Here is a 25,212-nt window from a genome sequence, read left to right on the forward strand (position 1 = left end):
TCGGTGCTTTGTGACCACCTAGAGGAGTGGGAGGGAGGGAGATGCAAGAGGGAAGAGATATGAGAACATATATATATGTATTACTGATTCACTTTGTTATAAAGCAGAAACTAACACACCGTTGGAAAGCAATTATACTCCAATAAAGGTGTTAAAAAAAAAGAAAAGAAAGATTTTCATTTAAAAAAAAAAAACATAGAGCCTACAAACTTTAACTAATTAATCCTTACACTACCCAGTGAGATAGTGATTAAAAAACCCTTGAAGAGAGCATCTAACTATATTATTCACACTTGCACATACAGAATTCAGCATATATGTCATGTGTTTTCCTATCTATTTCAGTAAATCTTAAGAGAGATGATATCCATATGTGAATACATGATGCATGGCCGTCTATTGTGTATAAAATTATGTACACTGCACTCAATCTGCAACTAAAAGCTAACAAAGAAAGATATATGTACAGCCAACACATGAAAACATCTGGTACATTCTGCTATATTTTCTTTTCTCATTCATTTTACATCTTGTTTTTGGCCATTTCAGAGTGGACTTGATTTGAATAAGCTAAAACTCTTCCATGGAGGATATACAATTCTCTTGTTAATGTTTAAATTATTTTTATTTGTTCTGAAATAAAGGCTTTTTAAATTAAAAACCTATAAATTATGCTGAATATAAGAGAATACCATATGGGAAAGCTTCACCCAAATGAAACAATATTTAACTACTGTATTAAGAATTCTCTCTAGTAGGATTCCCTTCTCTCTGCAGGTAGCTGGCTACAGCAGTCTACCAAAACAAATCTATTCCTGCAGTAAAGGCCAACACTAGGTCACTCAGAGAGAGCACTTTCTGTCTGCAAAGGGCTCTACATCTTTTGCTGAAATAGGAGAAATCCTTATCCAGTTTTCCTGTTTAACTAAAAATTCATTTAAAAATTAATCTTATTCTTTACCATTTCAAAGAAATTCTACTTTCCTTCAAATTGCTTGGTCCTTATCTAATCTCTATAAATATCTAAAATTACACAGATATAAACATACACAAAAGAAACAGTACAATTGGATGACCATCCAAAGTGTCCACATGTTCTGTTTGAAAAATTCTCTCCTGTACTATTTGCATTAAAGTTGTAGTTATCATTCAATGGATGATCTATTTTACCAACCTCCCCATTGAAGTCAGTATGTACAATGTGAGCAACAAGATTTCCATTTGCACACACATTATTTATAACTAACTTTATACAGTTAAAATGATCAGCTTTGTTGTCAAAGACGGACACTGCTTAAACTTTAATTTTTAAAATATTCTTCTCTTCAAGGTCCAAGCATTTTTCCACTTAAGTTGATCTAAAACAGACTGTTGAACATTTAAATGGAATGAAAAAAGTAGGCTGAAAATATTTTATTTCTTAGTGTAAAAAGTAGAGTCATTTCGGTTCTTCCTTATTATATAGGACTAGTGAAAGAGCTCATGTGCCATATTGATTTATTACTTGAGTCTTTAGAGACAATAAGACAATTCATTAGCAAGGGGAAATAAATTAAGGGTTTTTACACGGATCTACCTTAAAACAATTGAGACTTTTACAAACACTAAGCTCATATTCTTTCTAGTTACAATTAAATTTATCATTTCTTTCTTCTTCCCCTCTATGCTTTTCAATCTTAATAGAGATGTAAAAAGTGAGGATTGGAACATGGAACAAAGAGAGCTTTCCTATAGAAAGAGTCATAAAGATTTTCCACAGGAGACTGAGGTCTCAGATGAAGAGTAGAAATGATATGGGAATGTAAATTGGTACAGACACTATGGAAAAGAGTATGGAGGTCCCTCAAATATTAAAAATAGAGCTATCGTATGTTCCAAAAGTTACATTTCTGGGTATATATCTGAAGGAAATGAAATCACTACCTTGAAGTGATATCTATATCCCAATGTTCATTGCAGCATTATTCCTAATAGCCAACATATGGAAACAACCTCAGTATCTATTGATGGTAAACAGCCTAAGTGTCCATTGACAGTAATTTCCTGATAAAGAAAATATGGTGTGTGTGTGTATATGTATATAATGGAATACTGTTCAGCCATAAAGAGAAGGAAATCCTGCCATTTGTAACAATATGGATGGACCTTAAAGGTATTGAGCTAAATGAAATAAGTCAGACAGAGAAAGAACAAATCCTGTATTTTTCATCTATATGTAGGATCTTTAAAAAGCCACTCACAGAAATAGAGGGTAGAATGGTTGTTTCCAGAGGCTGGGGGCTTGGGGAAATGGGGAGATTTGGTCAAAGGGTACAAACTCCCAGTTTTAATACGAGTAAGTTCTGAGGATTTAATGTACAGCATGGTGACTATAGTTAACAATACCGTATTTTATGCTTGAAACTTACTGAGAGAATAGATCTTAAATGTTCTCACTGCAACTGACCCCCAAAAGATGGTTAACTACCATGTGAGGTGATGAATGTGTTAAGTAACCTTACTGTGGTAATCATTTTGTAGTATATGCAAGTATTAAATCGTCACATCGTACACTTTTAACTTGTACAATGTTATGTTTCAATTATATCTCAATAAAGCTGGAGGGGGAAAATATCAAGGGAATTTTTAAAAGAGTAGAAATGATAAAAGCTTTGGCAGTAATATCAATCAGGGTTCTCCAGAGAAACAGAACCAACAAGATATGTGTATATATATATATATATATATATATATATGTCAAAAGAGACATTTAATAAGGATTTGGCTCACATGACGGTGGAGATTTGGCAGGTTCAAAATCTGCAGGGTGGGCCAGCAGGCTGGAAACCCAGGAAAGTGTTGCATTTCAAGTCCAAAGGCAGACTTCTGGCAGAATTCCCTCTTCTTCTAGGGAAGTCAGTCTTTATCTGTCCAGGCCTTCAACTGATTGGATGAGGTCTACCCACCATTATGAAAGATAGTCTGCTTAACTCATAGTTTATTGATTTAAATGTTAACCTCATCTTAATAAATACTTTCACAGAAACCTCTCGAATAATGTTTGAGCAAAAATCTAGGCACTGTTACCTAGCCAATTTGACACATAAAATTAACCATTACAGCAGAGAAAGAAATTTTGTAAGATCTCATATGCACTGAAATATCTTTCATATATTTAGTCTGATTCCATCTGGATGCAGACAGCCAAGGAAAGATGGAGAAATATTTATTCTCATAATAGAGACAAGGTCACGACCTTCCTAACTCACTCCCAGGATTGTCAGAGAAAAGGAGAAACACATCTACTGCTCATACTTTATGAGCAGTCTCTCTACCAATAGATCACAAACTTGAAAACATCGGCCTACATAGAGCCACTTGTCTGGGGAAGACATCATCAGAATTTGAGCTTGAACTCTAATGATTAGCCTTGGGATCTCTGACCTTAGATGAACGAATTTCAAAGCCTAAAAGTAGTTCTCTTTTGCAAGAGAAGTTGACTCTTCAAACACCCTATCCTGGAAAAATCTAACCTAGCAGAACATTTGGTTATGAGATGATTAAAAAAAAAAAAAAAAAACCTAACAACGAAAAAAACCTGACTGTAGACAGCCAGTTCAATGGGCATCAAGAAAAGTACTTTGTATAATAGTATCAAAGTTTGTCAGAATTATAAACAAGTCAGCATGTCCACAAATTGTCTCCTGTTTTGAAATCCTTCATTTTTGAGTGTGGATTTATCTTTACAAATTATTACTGTTTTTTATGACTGTATGCATGTATGGGTCCTGCAACATTTGCATATGAGAGGTCACACATGGAGAACCTATACGTATAAGGCCAATAACGAGACGGGTATCTGAGTCTTGTGAAATGACTTAGCCTAGAGTGAGAGGAGACATTTTTCTTCTCTCTGGGGTCTCTCATTTGTAAGAAGGTAAACTATGAAATGATTACAAATAAGGTCTAAACAAAGAAGGACACAGTCTCTAGTGTCCAATTTGTTGTTATCTTTCCTGTAAATCCCTCGTGCCGTCTCAAAGACTAACATTAGATCCTGGTCTTGCATACCTAAATGGGGAGGACTCATGCAGTAGCTTCCTGGGGAGATTTGGTCTAAACATAGAAATAAATGACATGCAGATAAGTGGGCAGTGGTCCAGGACCAGATCTCTTGACTGAGGCATATATAAACCTATCAGGGATTCCTAGAAATATTTGGGGAAATGAAGTTGGTTAATAATGCTCTTATAAAATTAAGCAAAAAGGACATCACAGACTATAGTATACTGAGCAGAAAAGTGAGACTGCACATGGAAATTCAATCTGGGTTTTGGGTAAATCCCCCAATATCCCAAATTAATGTTATATCATAAAACATGTTTGAAATGGGTTATATAAAAACCATTTGATTTCTAGTTGCTTTTCATTATTAAAGGGAAGGTAAACCTCATGAAATCTAACCTTAAATTGTAAGACTATTTTAACTTCAATAAAACCTACTTAACTTGGGATAAACAAATGTGAATTTTCTTGTTTTTTGATGTTAAGATGACAGGATTAAACCAGAACCTCCTTGGGATTTTTACCGTCTGGTGTCATGGCCACCATGCTAAATGATAAACACTGTGCACGATTAACAACAGAATGTTTGTATCACGATTTCCCCTCTTCAGAATAAGGTTGCTTTACATTATGACTATAAAATGTGTCTTCCAACATCAAGAGCCAAGCAATATTACTTAACAATAACAGCAACAAAATTTTGGCAAGAGTAATATTACCAAAAGATACTACATTTTTATTGGCATGGGGAAAGGAAGTAGGAAATTCTCACTTCAGTAATATTCAGAGACTTTTAATCATATTTTTGACACGTGTCAAGATGTGCCCCAAGCACTAATTCCAGCTTTTAAAATCCTCTTTTTAAAGTTTTTTGTTTTAACTTTACTTACGAGTTGGGTCAAACAAAGCCCCACACAACTTCAATCACTGTCCTGACATTGTGTCTGCTTATGAACTTTGTGCAGAAACAAAAAACTAAATAGCGTTATAGGCTGACCAAAAAAATATGTGGATAAACGTATAATATATGTTGATTCTCCATTTCTACAATCCTCTTGATCAATATTTGTTTTTTACCTTGAACATTAAATTTTTTAAGGTACATTTTCTTTAAACAGGGATACCAATTATGTTTTCTTTCCCTTTTATCAAAAAACAATTTTGAATCTTTTCTGTTTTTCAAAAGTTCAAGCATATCATTATTTTAGTAAATAGAAATTATACTTATTCAAGCATATATTTGCTGCTCATTTTATCTTACTCTCTATGCTGCCAGCATAATCCCTTTATAGACAAATCTATTTTTTTCTCAGTTTATTCTCTAAAGATTGAATAAAAAGGATTTTAGTGACTTTATAACTCTTTAGGAAAGAGATCTCAAAACTAAGTCCTTTCCATTCTTCCATTCTTCATTTTCAACTGAACTGTATGACCAAATGTGTTCCAAAAGTAACTGGAATTGTTCATAATTCATGTTCTCCTGGATCTAAGAATCTTTAAAAATATTAGCTAGAAACTTCTCTGGATTGTGATGTTAATAGAGATTATTCTGAAGGTTTCTTGGAGTTGAGTAGGGTTTCTAAATACATAAAATTAATGAAAATATAAAGGTTGAAAAATATAACTGGAAGAAATCTTAACTACAAGAATTAGTGAAATATATACAGTGCCTTTTTCATGCAAATTACATACAGTCAGCCCTCCATATCCGTTGGTTCACACCTGCAGATTCAACCAACTGCAAATTGAAAATATATTTTTTTAATTCCAGAAAGTTCCATAAAGCAAAAGTTGAATTTGCCATGCCCAGCAATGATTTACATAGCATTTACATTATTAGGTGTTATAAGTAACCTACAGATGATTTCAAGTATATAGGAGGATGTACATAGGTTGTATGCAAATGCCATGCCATGTTGCATAAGGGACCTGAGCATTGGCAAATTTGGGTATTTGCAGGAGGGTCCTGGAACCCATCCCCCACGGAAACTGAGGGGCAACTGTATATCTTTCTAAAAGGAACAGCTCCTAATGCACTTATTTGGTTCTTTCTCTGCAATTATGCTAACAAGTATCATGCTGAGAAAGGATTAGTCCTGATGGACAATCAAAGACAATGCTTCCTTCCTGGTAAAAAGGTGAGAAAAGATGTCAGCATCTGAGCTGCAGTTATTAGGCATTGCAGCAGGAGGTCCATATGACCAGTTAGTGAGCACAATCAGAGTTTGCTAGAGTGGAGAAACTGCCTAGTCACTAGGCAGGCTCATCTGTGCCATCATATATGCAACATCTCTGATTTGGTGGGTGGAAACCGCACGGCACACATCTCCCTGACAGTTTGACTTAGTGTCCTTCCCTTAGATTGGCAGCCATGACACCTGGCCAGGTAAAAACTCCTGGTGAGATGAAGCATTTGCCATAGCAGCAGGACATGTGTACCTGCAAAATCTGAACGAACAGAAAACATTCCTTAAAGGAAGAACCAGGAAGGACCAACCTATTTAGTTCTATATTAACAACAACAATAAAACATGAGAAAGCAAGATTTTAAACACAAGATTAAAGTGTGTTCATTGTATCCTCATAATGTCCCTTATAGTAACTAATGAGATGAAAAGAAAACAAAATTTCCTGATAATTTTAATGATATTGCTGAGTGATTATGATATATTTTCATATATTTGTATATTTCCATTTATATTTTATTCAATATGACCTCCTGAAAATATTTTCCTTAATATCAAAGTTTGAAACCTAAAAATCAGGTAAGATTTATTTTCTCTTTACTGTTCATTGTTGACATTATGTCAAAACTCAATTCCAACATTTTTGAGATCTTCGTTTAAGTAGCATAATAGGGTATGTGTTAGCTTGCCCTAAATACATTGTATAGACTACTGATATTAGCATGAGAAAACCATAGGTCTCCAAATGAACTAATCATATAATACTAAGTAAACATGGCTTGTCTAAAAAATATGGGTTAGGTTACATTCCAAATGGACAACGTGGAATAAAAACATGGTATCTTAGAAATGGGTGTCGAATACAATCATTTTTAATGTACCTCCCAGAGACTGCTCTAAGGCAAAGGTGACCACAAGGCCAGTGGTAGATGGTTACAAGCTGTCTTTCCCAACATCTGTGTAAATAGATTCAAAGAACCAAAGGCTGCAGTTTCAAAAATTAAACTACAAAAGGCCATATCTATAACTGTACACAAAATCGCCTTGTCTACCCCTTCTTCTTACCCCCTACTACTTCTGGTGCTGTTAAAGAAAAAGAATGTCTGAGGACCACCAAGGAGAAAAAGGGCAGAAAGAGGACATGGGAATAATTATTTTCAAGGGTGCCTTGAAAAAGTCATTAGTCCTTCTTTCTGTATTCTAGAGAAGCAATATCTGTGCATATAAATCAAGGCAGTGTGCGTAAGATATATGTGTTTGTGAAAATGGGCAGTTTCGATTGATACTTTTCTATTTTACTACTGGCTTAAGCTATAGCAAGATTTTTAAATATGGCACATAGGAATGATATGCTACCATGGTGGCATTTGTGAACACGAACACAAGAATTATGGCTACTCCACTTCTCAGCAAGAAGGCTCAAGGAGTCCTTCTCTGTATCCTTAACCCACCAATCTAATATGATCATCTACAGTCAAGGAAATAGAATACAGATTTTGATCAAAAGAGAAAAAATGTAAGTCAGTTTGAGGTTGTGGAGAGCGGTAGGGGAGTGATGGTGGTGGTGGTGTACGTCAGCTTTTAAAAACTTAGCCTTTAACCTGTATGGAACCCTATGTGTCAGATGCACAGTATACAGTTAAACCACTTCAAGGTAAAGATGAAAAATTAAGACTTTGAGAGTTTCCTAAGGATAGTAGAGTTCACACATGGCAGTGCTGAGACCAAATTTATCTCACTCCAAAATCCCTTTTCTTTCCTCCAAACCCTATTATATTTCTTCCGTAATTATCAATTCACAGATGAGAAATTTGCTGACATTGGAGTAATTTAAAATTAAGATTCAGAACAAAACTTAAAATATACACTAGCTTCCCTAAGTAACTAGCATGCTTTCTTTCTGATTGGGAAGGCTGTGCCTTCTTTTGTTTACTAATTGCTCAGAACCCAGTCTATTCTCTACCCAAATAATACCACAGTGAATAGCATTTTTATTTACTCCATTCCATGGTTCTTACTTCCTTCTTCTGTAGCTTTATTACATACCACCTTTTCTTGAAGCAGCTAAAGTCCTTTTTATTTTAGAATCAGCTAGGAAATAAGAAGAAATATGTTGTATAATGTACTATATCTCTATGGACTGAGACCACACTTTCATATTCCCATTTTATTTTTCACTGCTTCTGTTTTTGTTTGTCCATTTAATGGAATGATAAAATGAGACCTTGTGCAAAACGGTCAGTTGTTTTTGTGGTACGCGGGCCTCTCACTGTTGTGGCCCCTCCCGTCGCGGAGCACAGGCTCCGGACACGCAGGCTCAGCGGCCATGGCTCACGGGCCCAGCCGCTCCACGGCACGTGGGATCCTCCCGGACCGGGGCACGAACCCGTGTCCCCTGCATCGGCAGGCGGACTCTCAACCACTGCACCACCACCAGGGAAGCCCCCAAAGTGGTCAGTTTTGTTTTCAGACCTTCAACAATGCCTGTCGGCATTTTGTGTAAAGCATCAGTTCCTAGAACTGGCAGAAATAATCCTTCATGATCCTGCTTCTTTCTGTATTCTCTGCCTTGCACTTTAAGCGCTAGAAACGCAGCTGCTAATTGTTCACCACCCTTTATTTTATATTGTTTGAGATAGTCCTCTAAAGAACTGTAGTGCCTCCCTGCTTATTAGAGATTGAAGTGAACATAAGCTGAGGTCTGAAAGTATGGTCTCTTAAAACGGCAGCTCCACAGTGTCATGAAAACCAGAAAATGAGCCATATCAGAAAAATGTCACGAAAACTACCTATAAAAGTGACAGACCTGCCACATGTTTTTTTCTCCACTCTCCCTTCTGATACCCATATTAATATCATAAGTAATAGTTAATAGTAAAAAGAAAGAAAACATAAATACTTCTAATGGCAAACAACCTAGATGTCATAAAGCACATGGAGAAAGCCACCTACAGGACAGTTAAGACCACAGCCTAGGGAATGTTTGAAGGGAATCCAGCCAAGGAGGAAGCTCAAACCTGCAAAATCCCCAGGAGCCTTTAGACTAGGAAACAGGATTTGCCTGAGAACAGGAATAAGGTCTGGATGACTCATACATTGAACAGTTGAGCCCCTACCTTTTCCCCGACTCTGGTATTCACCTTCTCTGAGCCTCAGTTTCCACATATGAAAATATCTCTGCTAACTTGTATTTTGTCCAATGCTTTTCAGCTTCATGTGTCCCAAACCAGGACTCTAGCCCAGTTATTTTCTTAAGATCAATTTTTGGTCAACGACACCATTTACCTCTCTCAAAGCTGGCATTTGCTCACCCATTTGCAGTTAAAATGGAGCCCTTTTTCTTCCGCTGGCTAGTGAATGCATCACCCACTCTCAATCTACTTCTCAGCTGCAGCCTCCACTAAGGAGGCTGGAAAATCTAAAGACTGATTTTCTCAGCCTCCACTGTAACTGTGTGGTTATGTGACATACTTTTAGTTAAGATTTAATGAGATTTAAATGAAGTCCACTAAGAATTCTAGGAAAGCTTTTGCTTTCCAGATAAAAATGGATCCACTTGACTTAGGAGGTCCTTATCCCCTTCTTCCCTCTTTGAACATGGACGTAATACCCAAAATTACATGTTCCATGGAGAAAGCAGCAACAGAATCACTGAGATGCTACCACCATGTAGTGGCGCAACTGAGCCAAAGGCAGTAATTGCCTACCTCTGATCGGTTCACATGTGAGAAAAAAATCCCTGTTTGTTTAATCCATGTTAGTTTTCTGGTATGTGAAGTCAAAAACATTCCTTTCTGGCACAATGTTTCTTTTGTTCCATATTCCCCAACATTTTTTTTTTCTTTTTGTCTTCTGACACTAATTAGTTGTAACATGCAACTTCTTTGTCAAATACATTCAATGAGGTAACACTGTAGTATTGTCAAAAGAACACTGCATGGGAAATCAAAGAGTTAAGGTTTACTCGGTTTTAATATCTATCAAGACATAAAACTATGTCTTTGCTAAAGTAATTACTTTGCTAAAGTAATTTAACATTTCTTTTTAAAAATTTATTTATTTATTTATTTTTGGCTGCGTTGGGTCTTCGTTGCTGTGCATGGGCTTTCTCTAGTAGCAGCGAGCGGGGGCTATTCTTTGTTGCGGTGCACAGGCTTCTCATTGCAGTGGCTTCTCTTGTTGCAGAGGACGGGCTCTAGGCATACAGGCTTCAGTAGTTGTGGCACACGGGCTCAATAGCTTTGGTGCACGGGCTTAGTTGCTCCACTGCATGTGGGATCTTCCCAGACCAGGGCTCAAACCCATGTCCCATGCATTGGCAGGCGGATTCTTAACCACTGCGCCACCAGGGAAGCCCAGTAATTTAATATTTCTTACCTTCAGTTTCATCTTATGTATGATAATTGAACTAGCCAGTATGTATTTGATATTTAAATCTCAAAAAATAATCTCAAAATCTTCTCAAGGACACAACTGGAGGAAATGGTATATTGGAGTCCTGGTTAGAATCACCACATGGAAGACAGAAGCATGATAAGCCTACCTGGGAGGATATGGAATCATGTGAAGGTATAACTCCTGCAAAGGCAAGGGGGAGACATGCTCGGGTTTCTCTCATCTTCCTGCCCTCTAATCTCTCTAGTGTCACCCCTTGTTTGAACTCAACCAGGAAGTAATTTATAGGGAGCCTAGGAACCACACCGCACAACCCTAAGACAGAGCAAGGCCAGGGAGGGTTGAAGGGTACACCTGGACACACAGGACCACACACAAATGAATATCAGAAATAAATTAAACATCCGGGGATTAAAAGAGGGATGGACTCAGGAAGCACTTATGGACGACATTTGTGAAACAATCAAAAGAGTGAAACAGAACTTGTAAAATAGAAAAAAAAAAAAAAATCACCAAAATGTAGACAAAAATAGGCAAAGTTATAAAGACAAAGGTGTTTACCTTCCCTTCTTAAAATCCCTTTTTATCCCTTCTAGGACCTTTCTCCACTTTCTTTCATTAAGTGATTTATTCATTGATGGATTCATTCAACAAATAGTTTTTGAGCACCTACAATTTTCCAGGGACTAGGCACATGACCATATGCACTCTTATTACTCTGTTCATTTATACACCATGCTTCTTTTTCCTGGACTGCTTTTTTCCTAAACACTCCTCTAGTAAATTCTTATCTTTCAAGGTCCAGTCAACAGGCCCTGACCTAAGGATTCGAAAACCCCTCGAAAACCCAGTTAAGAACGTCCTTCCTAACTACTTCAGATGCTAATTTTGTACATATTTCAGCACTGGTCACAGCACGTTGCAATTATTGGTCTTATCTTTATTCTCCAACAGAGCTATAAATATTTTGAGAGGAAAGACTATGAAGGCCACTTATTGACCTTTGTCAGAGTTCATTTTACAAAAGCTTATTAAATATTCGTATAAGTTTTAGTAAATTTATACTGATTTTTTAGAAAATAAAATGCCAGTTTTATCCTGTCAATTCCCTCTGAACTGCTTGACTATAAACACTGTCAATGCTTTTGAATCAATTACACAAAGTTGCGTAAAACATCTCAAAGGGAAAATTTTCGATTTTGTAATACTGCGATACATTGGACTTAATTTTTCCTTCAAGTTTGTCCGTAGTGCCAATGGCACTTGGGAGTAACTACTTATCAATGGTGACAATATGTGGTTTCTAATATCTAATCGCCCACTTTTGAATCTTTATCCCATTTACTTAAACCGTGAGAACTGACAGGTAACTTAGCTGAAAACTAACTACATGGGTGTTCTTGTTTTTGTTTTTAATTTACAAAGACTAATGTAGCGAGATAATAAGAATCAAAAGGACATTTATTTTTCTACATAAAACTTTTACCTTCGTACAATGGCAACATATTCAGGGATTATGATATGAAACATTATGAGGAAAATTATTTATTCCTTAATATATCCCATACACTATTTAGCCACTCTATATTCCTCGCATCATGTTACCCACAGTACAGCTTTATGAGCTAAGGAAATTATTTTCCCAGTTACAGATAAAGAAACTAAAGGTTACCTAAGAAGTCACAGTTAATATGAAGATTCAAACAAGTCAATAAAAAACATAAGATGCACAGCTCAGACTGAGAACTCATTCTTCACTCATAAGCACTGAAACTTTTTGTTTGTTTTAAATAAAAGAGGTACTGGGGTAGCTAAAAATTGTAATGTTATAGACCATTTAAATTGTCTGCTGAGAAGCAGACAAATGTGTACTTGAGCACACGGCTGGAATGCCATATTGCCGGTATAATTTAGATTACCTTGCTTTGAAACATTTATGCTGGAGCTTTACAGCTGAGGCACCCTACATGACATGAATAATTTTATATAACACCCTGAAATACATATCTCAGTGATCAATTCAGCACTCGCAATTTCCCAAACTTTATTTTAATCGGGAGTTAATGATGTATGGCACTTCTAGTAAGTAAATGAATGTTTGAATTGCTCTGTTATTTTAATAATTGCTCAACTAACCATTTAAATTATCAAAGATCTTTACTTGTGCAATGTCATATAAATGCTGGAAATTAAAAATTAATCAACTCGATTTACGTAACTAAAAGCTGCCAGCTAATGGGATATTTTTCAATACGATGACAGTAGTAATTATGCTGAAAAATATTCATTCCTGTAGTTTGAAAGATTATAGCAATTTCCACCAGGGGATTTCGCAGTCAGATTCTAGTTCTGGGCAACAGTGATTAATATAATGGTTATTAATGAGAAGTCATTTGGATACTTCTAGCGGTGTTTAGGTGTCAATGCCTTGAATGCAGTGTGCTTAGCATATGAATAGTAAAGATTGCATTGGACTAAGTAATTTTATTGATTTTTTTCCTTATCTTCTATAATGTGGAAAGTCAATTAGATGTATAGAAACAATGGAACTTTTCACAGCAGGACCTACCATTTCTCTGTGCCGACATCTTTTAACTATGTTCAAAGTTCATTAAATGTGCAAAGGTAGTACAGTTACAGGAAGAAAGTGGCAGGGTCAGAGGTCACAATCCACAGCAAGGTGACAATCTCTTGTGGATGGCGCCTTGGGAGCTGAGTTAGAGTGAGAATTGCCTTTCAGGTTGCCAACAGGGAATGGAGAGAATAAAGCCCCCAGCAGTTATTATTACTGAATTAATTTAAATGAATACTGACAGAGATTTTGTTGGCTTTATATCAAACTGAGTACAGATAAGGTAGTCCCTCATCAAATTCCAAATTTTGCATAAATGCAAAATTGTGGATTAATAAAATGATTACACAATATACATGTTTTAGGTAAAACCATATAAATATAGATATACATTTACAAACTTACAGTCTGCAAAAACATGTATATATTTAAATGCATCCAAATCCATTGACCCAGAGTCAGAAAAGAAAGAAATTATTCTTCTACTTTATGGTTCCCTTTCCTAGAATTTTGTCAAACATGTTATTTCACCATCTATGGAACTCTACTCTTTGGAGGCACATAATATATGAATACAGTAAAACTATATCATAGAGTTTGTGGCAGGGAAAAGGATAAAATTGTTTTATAAAAGTTCAATATTATGAAGAGAGAGTTAAACAAGGTATTACTATGGGTAAAAGAAGAATGATCTCACCTAAAGCACAAATTAGTCCATGAAATATATTTCTAATATTTTATTAAAAATACATAATCTAAAGAGATTTCAAGTAGAATAACACTATTAGAAAAAATGAATGTAATCTGTTACTCATTACAAATGTAAGTAACATATTAAAAATTACTGTATAATAGAGTTACAAGAAGAATTCTTTTGGGGGGTCATAAAATTAATAATCTCATTGGTATTATTTCTTGAGACTAAGAAATTCCTGTTTTCATTTTATGGTACTTTTTTTTTTTGGTTCTTTGGGTGTTATTACTGACTGAAAAAAAATTTATTTATATATATTAAACTTCAATTTTGTTTATGCTTCTTAGTGACTTAAAATCAACAATAGTGTTAATTATATTGGGAGTTTTTATTTGCTTGATGTAGTTAACTTTCTTTTTCTTTAAGTCTCATATTGCAGTAGAGATCTGACATGGAGCTGAGTGCAATCACTCTGATTTCATGAGTGCTGAGCTCTTCACGTAGTGTTAGGGAACAGACTATCTTCTCCCTGGTCTCCACCTCTCTTTGTATTTGTATATCGGATTTCTACAGTAATACATGCATCATTGTCTGACATAAGGTGGGTGTAAAATGCAAGCACGAATATGACTCTATTTTCTGACTCTTTCAGAACAGACAAAGTAAAACTAAAAGATAATTGTGCTATGAATATAAGTCAGTGATTTCATAGAGGAGCTTTGGAGCATGAAAATAACTAAATAGGTACGTACGTAGATAGACAGATAGATAGATAACTAAATAGGTACGTACGTAGATAGACAGAGATAGATAGGGATAAATATTCCATCCCAAACACGAGGGATTAAAACAAATTTAACATAAAATACATTTTAAGAATTTATGATTATTTCTGGTAAGAGCAAGTGGCACTGAAAATTCTATTTCATTATTTTATCATATGGAAATATCACTGTATCTTCAGGCTTTATGATTAAAGTTAACACTAACTTAAGCAATAGTTGTACAGCCATTTCAGATGGATCTGCAGCATTGTAGAATTTCTAAGAAAATTTCTGGGATTGATATAATTTAGGGTTTTGAATATTTAAATCACTTTAATAAAATTATTGACTGTCGTCTTATAATTTAATTGTTCCCTTTTTAGTGTTTTTCTTTTTAAAATGTAAATGTCCCTCAAAAAACATGTATAAATAATAATGACTAAAACCAGTGCAAAATAAAAATTGTGCTGTACAGATATTTTCAAGGTTTCTATTATGAGAATTCCACATTAACCACATGTCAAGTATCTGCCAGAGATAACTGTAAGAGTCGTGACTAACATTTGTGCAGCACTTGACAGTATACACAGAGATATCAAATATTTGACCTTCAAAAGGATTTTAAACCTCCATTTCATAAATGGGAGAAATAAGAGTCAGTAATACAGAGCAGAGCTGTTACATCTTATGATCATGTCAGCCAATGAAGCAGGGCATTTGCTCTCTTCTGGAAGAGGGAAAAAGGAAAAACTCAGTAAAATCGTGAATCCCTTTTTTTTTTTTTTCCAGTTTCAATAGTTTATTAATGTTAAATTTATGAAAATTGTTGCTGTTGCCTTTGGTTATATGTTTCCAGTATTGGCTCATGATGGCAGTTATCAAATTTACTGCTATTTCTCATTATCTCTCTGCTTGCTGGAACTGTGTTCAGTAAGGATGGGCCTTACACTCTGCTTTTCGGAGAATCTCACAGAGTGCAAGACCCATCTTGGTATTGAAGCTATCTGATGAATATTTGTAATGTTTGCATGTAAGTATACACTATAAGTTATTGGAAAATAATTTTATCTAGTACTTGGGTTTGGGGAGCTCTTTTTCTTATTTGTATTTTTTAAAGTATCCTTTAAGAATATGTTTATCCTCAGGTTAAAAAGAGAACCACTAAGGTAATTCTTCAAAGTTATCTGATACCATTTTAGTTGTGATTGCTTCTTTTTGACATGTTAGTTGCATTTTCCCTAATATTTCATTTCTTCTTTTTAAGTGATATCTATTCTAATTTAGGCAATAAAGTATTTTAATTTTATAAACATTGAGTAATGTAGTCTCACTGGTAATAATCTCATAATGAATTATTTGTAATTTTGGTAATACCTCTAAACTAGCTTTAATAACTACATATTTGGATATAAATATACACTTTACTTTTCTCTGTTTATCTCTTTAAAATTTTTCTTTTTTCCCTCTTCCCCCCCCCCTTCTTCCTTCCTTCTTTCTTTTTTAAAGTAAACAGTTACTGAGCCTCTACAATATACTCATTCTTCTAGGAATCTCAGCCAGAGACAAGAACAGGCGCTACCTGCCTGGAACTTACATTCTAGTACTAATATCAAGTATGAACCCATTTTTAGAAAAGTGTTGCAAATACACAAATCTAAAGATCAAGAAAGAGTCAGGAGTTTCAATAGCTGCTTTGATAAGATTATAGAATTAACAATATGTATAATTTTAACTGAAAGCATCTATGATAGAGTGTTCATGAATTAATTATAATTGAAGATCAGTTGCTCAAGCAAAATAAGTGAAAATTCCTTATTTTTTCTCAATTGACAGTATCTGCAATACATATTTGAGTATTTTTTTCAATTTAAATATACCCAACACCATAGCATTGGTAAATTTCACCACAAAACCCTATCTGTAAAATACTGGCATCAGAAAAATTTTCAACAAAATTCTGTCAATGTCAAAGTTGAGAAATGTATTCTAAGAGTAAGTAGATGATGAATCAGATTCTGATTTAGAAAATCTAAACATTCTACATAGCAACATAACAATCACATACAGATTCATTAATCAGGTTTTTTTCTTTATTAAATCCATATTTCAGCTAATACTTCCAACACCCTCAGAGAAGGGAAAGTTATGTACAAATGATCCCAGTCTGAGAAAAGCTGTGATCTGAATGATAGTGAAAAGTGCACAAGATTCCATTGAAATGAACACAGCAGTTGTTCCTCCTTTGTATGTTATTATAAAGAGAACTGGGGGTCAAATTGCATGAATGATAAATGGAAGGTGCTTGAATTGGGTTGGTTCTTTTATGAACATTATACATTGACCTTGGCAGTTTTGACAATTACATCCATCATTTCTAGGAATCCATTCCAACACCCAGCCTGCTCTCTAATGTGACCAAATAAACAGGGTTTGTGAATATAAGAATCAAAGATTGATCTTCTGTGCCACTGCACTGATTAACAGTTTGTTACTTACGTTTTCATTCCATGGGTTATGTGAGGATCATAATTCACTATGGCACACCTGTAGATAGCATGTGACAATGCTTTAATCTTCACCTACAGGCTTCAAAAGGCTGAATATTAGACTTCTAAGTTTGATAATCAAAATGAAATAAAACCTTTAAGGAGCTCTTCGCATACTTTTAATGTGCATTTTATTATTTCCATGTTGCTTCAATAGAAACAGCTGCCTGAAGATGGAAGTATACCAAGCTTTCTAATTTTTACACCATTTTGACTTGTGGGTAACCTAAGTACAAATTTTCAGGTTTAAAAGCACTTTTCCGCCTCAAGTATCTTTGATATGAACAGAATGATGTGTAGGTTGAGAATCAGGTCTTCCCCCCAACCAAAAATCTTAAATGCAACATTATTTGAAGTCATAGAATTTTACCCAGAAAGTATATTATCAACTATATGTGAGAGTGTCTTAAAAGGCTTGGGTAATATATGTGTGTGTGTGTGTGTGTGTGTGTGTGTGTGTGTGTGTGTGTGTGTGTGTGTGTGTGTGTGTGTGTGTGAGCATTGAGGAGTCCTAAATTACCTGCTTTTTTCAAATCTAAGAACTTATCAAATTGAGTTATTTAATAATGACTTAGTTTTCTTTAAAATGATATGGTGATAATTGCTCCATGTCAGAGCTAGTTGGGTTGTCTCACTGACAAAAGCTTCATATTACGATTGCCAAGTAAATTCTCAAGAGTCAGGCATGTAGTGTGTATTTACAAGCCCCGATTTCACCTTGGTTTCAAACATATAATCTGAGTCATATCAGGCAGTCAGTCCAATTAAGTAATTTCTGGATTCAATGTAAAGTTCGTTAATCGGTCAACTTCTTCCAAGATTCAAACTTCTTCTACTTGTAGGTGTTTCCTTTATCCCTTTCCTGGTCCACCTTCCAATCTCTAGATGGAACCGTCCCAAAGTCAGTTGTGTCAGGAAGCTGGTATTGGAAGTCCATATAAATGTATCCTTAGCATCCATCCCATCCATCCGTTGCACGCCTCCTTGCCCTGCTGAGCAGATCCTAGCTCCAGCTCACCTGTGTGTCTACCCTGGATTTGTAGGAACGTTAACATCTCTTCTAAATTCACAGCCAACACACAAACATGACAGGACCACTTTTGGTGCCTGGCCTTCCTTAAGGATGCAATTCTGAGTCTGCTCCTATAGGTGGAACACAGAGCACATGACTTTCACTCTTCTAAAGCTCCTATTTCTCATCCCACTTTTCCTTGCTTAGTGGGGGCAACAGAGAAAGTGTCTAAACATCACATTTCCTCTAACAAGATTTTATTTCCTCCAAGTTCTACTACTTCCTAGCACTGTTTCCTAACTAATCTAAGCTAGGAAGAAATCATATTTGTGTGCAAGGTTTTATGCCCGTAGCAGTGTCCTTTTTACTTACTAATTTAATAGTTGTCTTTGCTTTCCCTGGTGCATCAGTGATAGATTATTTCCACAGCAGTTAATGTACCTTCAATTAAGACAAGACAAGGGGATGGGTGACAATTAAGACTTTGTTCAATTAAGACAAAGTAGTGGGTGGTGGTAGGGGTCTGGTGGGTTTGTGGAAATCCAGTAGAGCAGTCTTGTAGTGCCTCCTGTCTCTTCATTCAATATAAATTTACTGGAGAGATACTATATATCAGGCACTGTACTATGTCAGGAGAACAGCATAATGAAAAAAAGATGTACAATTCTAAAGCACTGGGAGGAGAGCTAAAAAATGTGAATGATTGCCATACAGTTCAGTACTTCCCATACGGTACAGCAAGTAACACAGATCCAGGGATTACAAAAATTGCACTCAGTCTCAGCTAGGATGACGTGTTTTTGCAAAGATGTTAGGGATAAACAAGTTTAAGGTTGCTTTGAGAAAGTGACACTTAGGTTGAAATATGAAAAAGTAACATTGGAGTTGAAACCTGAAGGATGTATAGGGAATTACCCAGGAGATGAGGTGGAAGATGGGGTAAGGCAAGTGTTTCAAGCACTAGTAATGGCATATTCAAGTTCAGAAATGAAAGCATGACACTCTGGTTTCACCATTTATCTTGGCATTGTTAGGTATTCTCTTGCCCATTTTGGTTTCTTCTACCAATGGACCCATAAATTATGATATTTATCTTTTAAGAAAAGATTCCAAACATATTTAAATGCATAGCAAGAACAGACTTTTTGAACACCACCCCAATATACACATTCTATTATTTTATTCCTCTATGAATTACATATTACTTTATAACTGTATTATGTATCTTACAAAAAATACAAAAAATAAAGCAATCTAAAAATGAAATAATTTTAACATATTATTAAACTATATTACTAATTGTTATAATTAATAATATATTGATGTTATATAATATATTATATTACAAAGTATTAATTATTTTATTTCTATTTGCTAATTAACAACACATTTCTTTTTCTAAATGAAAATAATATTATGAGTTCTAATTATATATTTTCTTTTGAGCCTTTTAATTATATGTTTCATGTTTTTCAAAAACACTTTTAATATTCTTAGATAAATAAATTTCAACATCAGGCTCTAAATCTAGTTTATTTCTATATTTGGTAGTCATGATGGTAATACATGAAAATGATACATCCATCATTGTACAATATGTACAACATAAAATATACACAAGAAGTGAGGCTCGGTGTTTATAACAATTGATATAAATCCACATTTCAAAGAGTCTTGATACTTTAAACTTGTTTTTGCTCACTTCTTGTCAGTCATGGTTTCAGCATGCATTGTAGCAGAAAGACTTGTTCAGGGAGTGAAAGCACTGTTCCTCTGCCATTTTCTTGGTTGCTCATGTTTATTTTATTTGTGTCACCTTCATTATGATAGTCATTTTAAGTCATTTGTTAATTTTGTGGGGGCTAGGTTAGTTCCAATTAAATAAAATAATCAATAAATTCCCTTATTTGATTAGACACATAGGATATCACATTGAAATCCTATGAAGCCAAACAGATGCATTGTGGATCTTCCTCTCTACCCCTTCCCTCTCGTCTTTCCCCACCCATCCCCTTGTCCTCTTCTTGACCTCATGCAGAGATTATTGGCATAGGTAATGAGGATAAACAGAAGAATCCAGAGCAAAATCTCCAAAATCTACTTAGGATTTATGACTTAAAGCAGCAAATATATGTAATTACACATTCATATGACTACTACACATCACTGCATCACACCTACATTAGATAACACATCGAAATCTAGCTGCAGTTCCTACCCTAAATCTTTTAAAAATTCTTTTGATTTTCTAGAGCCCCTAACATTATCACTTTCTCAAAATTTTCTGAAATATATTGTTGCTTCAGAAAGATCCCTGTCAACAGCTGTCCAGGCTAAATCATGGTCATTTCCTTCTGTCTCATTGTGACTTATATGACCTCATAACCTTAGATTTTATCTCTTTCAAATAACCATTAGGATTGAACTAGAACTGATAATCACCTCTTTTTGATGATTTCACATGTCATCATTTCTCAAGGATTATTTGATTTGTTTATATGAAATTATTTTTAAAGGCATCAGTCATACTATCAGCATATTGTCAACAAAGAACACACTGAATTCAAATAATTAATATTTTTAATAAAAGTTTGAGTGATAATAATCATATTATATATATATTTATGCATAACCTAGCTTTCCACATATGGTTCCTGCTTTAATTCCGAAAATTAGGAATATATTCATGCTTTAAAATTATAAAGTATTAAAAGAATAATGATTCTCCATTTTTCTTTCATCTGCTTCTCTTCTAGTGAGTGTATTATTAAAAGAACAAAAATAATTGCCTAGTGGAAATAAGAATTAAATAATTACTGAAAGTGGTACTAGGTAAAAATCCTCTGAATGTGAATTAAAATTAAATTGGAGAAAACACAGTAATAACTTGGCCTCAAGCATGGATCATATTACACACAAAACTATTATTAAATGCCAGCTGTGATTTTCTTTGAAATAGTAGGTTTATCTCTTTTTAAAAATTGAATGCCATTGGTTAATTCGATACAAAAATATTTGTGACTTCCAGATAGCAAAAAAGTACTCATTAAAAATATTAAAATAATTGAAGTGTCCTTTTTCTATTCCAAGATGATGTTATTGAACTCGTGTTTCCATATTGGCTCTTGGCTTGAATTAGAGGACATGTCCCCTGCCCTGCTCCCTCACGGTCAAGAGTTTTTGAAACAGCAAGCTCTCGTTAAGGGGCAGAATGCATTTTACAAAGGTTTGACATGATGGCCTTTGCTATATCAGCAAAGAGATTATAATATGGACTTGAATAATAAAGTCATCACATTGTATATATAATGGATGTCATAAAATGCATATTTTACTTAAAGATGGAAAGAAAAACAATGTAAGTGGTAAAGGAAATTCAGCCCACCATTCTATTCAATGAGTATTTGTGCCATTATGAGTGTAAAATTGGAGGCACAACTCAGCTCTTCTCTTGATCCATATCAAATTAATATGTTTTTCTCATTCTGTTAGTATACATTTTTTTTCATGCAAAATGATCCCTAATGAAGATCAAATTCTTTAACCAGCATTCAAGTGAAGAAACAGCAATGTAACCTAATGTGAGAATATTAGCTTGGCTGAAAATACTGAGAGATCGCATGTTGAGCTCCAAGGTAGCATCTTTATAAGGGATTTTCAAGGTTAATTTTGATCATAGTAATCCTCAATTAGCCTGAAGACCTCATACCAAAATCCTCCAGAGATGCACTACCACTACAGTTGACACAATTTAAATATGAATTTCATTGTCCCCTCCAAGTCTGTCCTATTACAATGCTGTCATGTATTCATGGAGCTTTCATTATTTTATCCTCCATTTTAGATTAGTTCACATGGGAAATCATGGCTGTCTAGTGCTTCTAGTATTCTCTTAACCAGAATCTCCCATTCCATTTGTACCCTTCAGATTGTTGTTCAAAAATTTCATGGCTTCAAGATCTCCTGTACCTGACCAAGAAGCTAATATTGAAACTCATTTTTGCAATACACAATATATTCTTAAATAAAACATATGAGCTGAGGCCCGAATTCCATATGGCTTCTGTATCATGGAAAATTATCTGAACTATATCCAACCATAAGTATTCATCCTTAAATTCCAGCAGACTTTTCAGAATTCTTTTTACAACAACTTCCAGTCAAAATACACGAGAGAAAAAAAAAAATACACGAAAGTACTTATCTCCCAAAGGAAATCTGTTCTCTCTCAACTAAGATTTCCAGTTGTCAGTCTCCTATTACAGCAACCAGCAAAAACTACTTATGAAAAACATGTGTAGGAGAATACAATATTTTATTTCTTTTTTGAAGGCTTCTTATTGATTAGTCCTGAGGGTACAAGGATGAATGATATCTATACCCTGCTCTCCAGAAGTCATAATAGGAAAGAGTAAAGTAGATTGTAAAAGTTAATTTTAATCCTTTAAGTGATGTAATGGAGGTATGGGAAAGGTACCCTGGGAGTCTCAACAAGAAAGGAACCTATGGTGTCTAAAGGAATTTTGTGGTAACATAGAAGAGATACAGCAAGCAGGATCTTGAAGGAGGAGGATGACTTTTGCCAAACAAGGAGCGAAGAGCATCTGTGCAGAAGGTAAGAGACAAAAGTGTGGAGATGTGAACAAGCACGTACATTGGAAGACTAGCACAGAGCAGGGTGAGACGGAAACCTGAGTGTGAGAGATGGAAGAGTGGCAGGAATTAATCCTGACCACATAGATTGTAAGATACAGATCACCTAAAACTGTAGAGTCTTTATCCAAAAGGCAATGATATCTGAGGGGTTTTCAAACAGAAAAGAGGATGTAATGATTGAGTATTGTGGCAGAAATGTGCAGGATGAAACCAGTAAGAGAATCAAGATGATCTGTTTCTACAATCCAAATAAGATATATTAACTTTTACTAAGCTTATTTTTAAAAAGCTTATTATTAGCTTTTACTAAAGTAATTAGTAGACAAAACAGAAACAGAGTCACAGATGTAGAAAACAAACTTATGGTTCCCAAGGAGGAAGGTGGGGGAGGGATAAATTGGGAGATTGGGATTGACATATATACACTACTATATATAAAATAGATAACTAATAAGGACCTACTGTACAGCACAGGGAACTCTACTCAGTACTCTGTAATGACCTATATGGGAATAGAATCTAAAAAAGAATAGATATATGTATACGTATAACTGATTCACTCTGATGGACAGCAGAAACTAATGCAACATTGTAAAGCAACTACACGCCAATAAAAATTAATTTAAAAAAATAATTACTGGAGAGATTATGTAGCAGGATCAACAGAACTTTAGAACCAATTTGATTCAGGAAGTGAAGGGAATAAGTGAATTTATGATTCTTAATCTTTATGATATTATGATACTTAAATGTTTCTAGGAAGGTAGACACTGTAAACAATACTTCACTTCCTAATAATGGAGAACACTGCTGGGAGGGAACGAAATGAAAGCGGTAAGGTGAAGAGATGGATTCTGACTTTTAGGTCATCCAGGTAAAGATATATATCCAGTACATAGCTGCAATAATCTCATAAGGCTATTTTCAATATCATACAATACAGATATTAGAAAAATACTGTGTTGGAATTTAAATGCTCGCTTATGTTTTCCACATAAAATACTCTCCATAAATCAGCCTGTGTAAATTATTCATGACAAACTGTTGCTATACCATTTCAAACAGAAGAACATCTCAAAAGTTTATATATAACTAGAGTTGCTCTTTCCTTAAAAGGGCATTGTATTTTTTAAAGTCTTATTCCATAAATCAGTGGTAACTTTATAAGTGTCCAGGGCAATCAGTAAGCAGCTAGGAGACTAATTGTCTTGAATTCAAGTAAAAGCCCCAGAAATTTTGATCAGTTTACCCTAAATGTAAGATGAATAGAATAACCTAAGCAACGATACAAAATCATTAACATTTTCAATACTGGTAGGGCTCTCTACATTTTATGCCTTTGCTAAATTTATTTCAATTTTCTAAAGGGTAATATGACAGGAACGCCATAATACAGAGGTTTTATGAGTCAAGATGAGCTAAGTTATGCTGTGGTAAAAATAGAATATTCTTAAATCTTAGTTGCTTATAGCACAGCTAAAGTTGTTTTCTCACTCATACAAAGTCCATTTTGGGTAGACAGGGATTGTCCTCCCTTTGAGGACACAAAAACCCATGCCAATTAAATCACTGTGAAATATCACCTGAGGTAGAAAAGTTTACTTCTAGAATTTACCCTTAGGATATAACATGGGGCAAGCTCAGTAACCTAGATACAGTGATGTACTTCTTAACTTCATTTATAACATGAAAAAAATGTGGTATATTTGCGTGATGGAATTCTATACAGCCACCTAAAATAATTTCATTAAAACTCTTTTATGGCTTGGAAAAATATTCTTGATTTGTTTTGTAGTTAATGAAAACATATTAATATTATAAGGAATATATACAATTTGATAACATTTTAAAAATATATAGACATAAACATACATGCCTGAAAAGAAAAGCATCAAAACTTTAATAGTGTGAATTTCTGGATGAAAGATTACATTTATTCTTAATTTTGTTTCTTTGTACATTTATATTAGAAATATGCAGTATATCTGCATTGAAAAAAAACTAACTCATAAAAATGGAGCTTTACAAAACATATACTGTAGATTTAATGTTGGGGTAATATTTATAGAACTATGACATAAAATATATGTCATAAAGTAAAAAACATAGCAACTAAAATAAAAATTATTGAACAATGTTAGAAAAGTGAAAAAAAAAAACTCTTAAAAAGATTTTTCAAAATGAATACTATTGGCACATTGGATGGTATGCTTCTTCCAGGGGCTGAAGTATCCCAGGGATTGTAGGCCATGTAGCATTCCTGGCTCCCATTCACCAAATCCCAGTAGCAGACTCCAATCGCTGAGATTAAATAAAATGCCTTCACTATTTCTAAATGCTTAA

Source organism: Kogia breviceps, chromosome 5 (genome assembly GCF_026419965.1).
Source record: "Kogia breviceps isolate mKogBre1 chromosome 5, mKogBre1 haplotype 1, whole genome shotgun sequence".
Lineage (NCBI taxonomy): Eukaryota > Metazoa > Chordata > Mammalia > Artiodactyla > Physeteridae > Kogia > Kogia breviceps.